This window comes from Apium graveolens, chromosome 11, assembly GCF_009905375.1.
Source record: "Apium graveolens cultivar Ventura chromosome 11, ASM990537v1, whole genome shotgun sequence".
NCBI classification, from domain to species: domain Eukaryota; kingdom Viridiplantae; phylum Streptophyta; class Magnoliopsida; order Apiales; family Apiaceae; genus Apium; species Apium graveolens.
The window spans coordinates 31,409,360-31,412,829 of record NC_133657.1 but is presented as its reverse complement, the minus strand read 5'-3'; positions in this window follow the sequence as shown (position 1 = coordinate 31,412,829).

Below are 3,470 nucleotides of genomic sequence, written 5' to 3'. Positions count from 1 at the left end.
TCTCAAGGAGGAAGAAGCTAGATTTGCTGCTGAAAAGACAAATCCTAAGTCTAAAGCTTCTGATTCAAAGAAACCTCCAAGGCCTAAGGAGAAAGGCATTGTGATCAAGGAGAAATCAATCACTGAGGAATCTAAAGCCAAAACAAGATCACAAATTGAGATTGATTCTAAATTAAAAGGAAAAGAAAAGGTTGGTGAACCTTTAAACAAAAAGAAAAATTCTTCCATTCCAGTCTATCAAACTACATTGCATGATGATGATTTGATAGAAGATGAAACTGTTCAAATTCTGAAAAGAAGAAAGATAAGTGAAGATTCTAAAACAACCTCTAACACTGCTCAAGTTGTTGTTCAGAATAAAGGACAACAAGCTACATAAGAAACAACAAATTCTGATCAAGTTGATTTAGAAAAAATGACAATTGCTGATAGAAGAAGCTGTTATGGAAGAAAGCTACTCCAGTTGAACCAAAATCCAATCTCATGATGAGTCAACTTGCTACATTTGGGTTGAGATCCAAGCAACCTAGAGATACAGCTGGATTAGGTTCTGAAGAAGAGAAGATTCAAACAGGAGTAGAGGTTACTCTAAAAGATCCTTTCATATTGACAGACAAGCCATATGAACAAATCAAACAAAGACACCTTGACAAGGTATTGTCTGCTCAACTTGTGATAGATGCTCAAGATAAGGAGAATCTAAAAGAGAAATTGATCTTATTTCTCAATGATGGAAGGACTTATAGATTAGCTGATTCTGATGTATTAAAGAAGTCTATCAGAGAGCTTCAACATATTCATTATCTTCTGGAAGTAAAATCTGATGTTACAAGACGATGGTCAAAATATATTTTGAAGGCTATAAGAGATCTATTCAGAATCTCTGGTATAAAGACTTCTCATTACAGTCCAATGATTACTGAAGGTGATGGAAGAGAAATTCCTATGCTGAAGAATTCTGCTAAGGTGGAAGTTTTTCTGAAAAGAATATGCTTATGTTATAATGAAAACTCTTCACATCCTAAGGTTATCAGACTTGGTGATGGACTTGAAAGAACATCCATCCAAGCTCTCAGAACTGCCATTTATCAAATTGGTGATAGTAAAGAAGAAGAACTGATGCAGGTCAAAGCACAGTTAGCTGAAGTTCTGAAGAAAGCTGAAGATAATCTGATAAGAGATTTTGTTAAGAATCATTATGGATTCAGATTGATTCAGTGATGCTGGTAAAGCTGGATGTTTTGTAAGTTGTAATTATTTGTTTAGTCAAACTCTTATTGCATTTGAACTTAAATGTTTTTGACATCATCAAATCTATTAACTTATTCATTCTTGCATAATTTACAAGTCGGGGGAGATTGTTGAATATATTTGAGATGTCATGTCTAATATGTCTCATGTTTAGTTCTCAGATCTAAAGTAACAGGAAATATCAGTTCTTACTGGAAGTCAGGACTTAAGGATATCAGAACTTAGATTATCAGAAGATAATATTAGAAGATGGATATCAAAACTTAAGTACTGGAGGAATTATAGTTAAGGAAGGAAGCTGATTTACAGGAAAGAAGATCGAGACTAATATAAGAAGAAGATATGCAAGGAAAGAGTTCGAGGATTAGAAGAATTATAAGATATCTGGTTGATATATTTTAGGAGACAAAATTATATTCCATATCAACTAGAAGTTATCTTGTAACTGTGTGTCTATATAAACACAAACATAGGTTTACTCTATAAGAGTTACGATCATCAAGAAGATCATATAATTGTAACCTAGCAGCTCTCGTGATATTTGTTCATCACTGAGAGAGAACAGTTCCATTGTAACAGAGTTTGTTATATCGAATACATCTGTTTTCTGTTACTTGTGCTTTAAATCGATTTGATTGTATTCTACACTATCCCTTCTACAGTATTGTGTGACCTAACAAATTGGATGCAAGACTGCAAAGGAGATATGGGATGCTTTGGAGACAAGATGCCAGGGAACTGATGCAATTAAAAAAATAAGAGGATTATACTCACTCAAGAGTATGAGCACTTTGAATCAAAAGATGATGAGTCATTAACTGACTTATATGACAGGTTTGTCAAACTCTTGAATGATCTGTCACTGGTGGACAATGAATATGATCTTGAAGTTTCAAATCTAAAATTTCTTTTAGCTCTTCCTGAAAATTGGGATTTGAAGTTTACTACCATAAGAGACAACTATGACCTTACTGAAACTACTCCTGATGAAATTTATGGTATGCTCAAGACTTATGAACTTGAGATGGATCAAAGGAGCAAGAGGCATGGAAGAAAGTCAAGGACAGTTGCTCTTAAAGATGAGTAGGAATATCCTAAAGAGGTTGCCTCAAAGAGGGGAAACAAAATGGCTCTCATCATAAAGTCTGATTCAGAGTCATCATGTTCTGATGATGATGATTCAGAAACTGAAAGTTTATCTGAAATGGATGTTGATGCAGAGATGATGCAACTGTGTGCTCTTATGGTGAAGGGTATCACAAAGAGAGCCTACAGGAAATTCAGAAAGGGCAAGAAGTTTTCCAAGAAAGGTGGAAGTTCTGATAAGAAAGGATTCAGAAAGTCTGAAGACAAAGGAGGAAAGTCTGACAGAGGAGACAACTAAAATGTCAAATGCTACAATTGTGGTGAAAGAGGCCAGATATCTCCTGACTGCAAAAAAGGAAAAAGTGACAAAGGCAAGGCACTTGTCACAAAGAAAAAAAGTTGGACAGACACTTCAGATTCTGAAAATGAGGTGAACTATGCCTTGATGGCAAATGCTGATAGCAGTACTGAAACTGCTGAATTGAAGGTACCTCAAACAACTTATGCTTTTCATAATGATGATATAACCGAGTTGAAATTATATCTTAAAACTATGTTCATTAGTTATAGAGATCAGACTTTAATATGTGAAAGATTAACATCTGAAAATCTTGCTTTTAAAAAGAGAAATGACTATTTAGAAAAGGAGTTAGTTTTTCTTCATCAAACTAAGAAAGAAAGAGATGATGTTTTGTATGTTAGAGATGAAGTGTTAAAATTGTATGAATCTCTAAAAGCTGACTTAGAAAAGAAAAGAGAGATTATCAGAACTTGGACTAACTCTGGCAGAACAACTCAGAATTTACTAGGTAGTGGAAACTGGAAAGAGGGCTTAGGTTATGGAGATGATAAAAGTGGGAAAGGAACTGTGAAAATTGAGCCAACTATTGTTAAACAGACTTCTAAGCCAAAGGTAAATCCTATTAAGTTTGTAGCAAAAACTGTAAAGTCTGATTCTGAAAAGATGAAAGAGTCTAGGACAGAAGTCAAAGAAAAGTCAACTTCTGACAAATTAAAACAGGATAAACCAGCTGATGTTAATATAGGCTTAATGACTAAGAAGTAGCTTAAGCATAAGCTAAAAGAGATTAGAAATATGAACAAGGTAAAGGAAGCTAGGAAAAATAGGAATG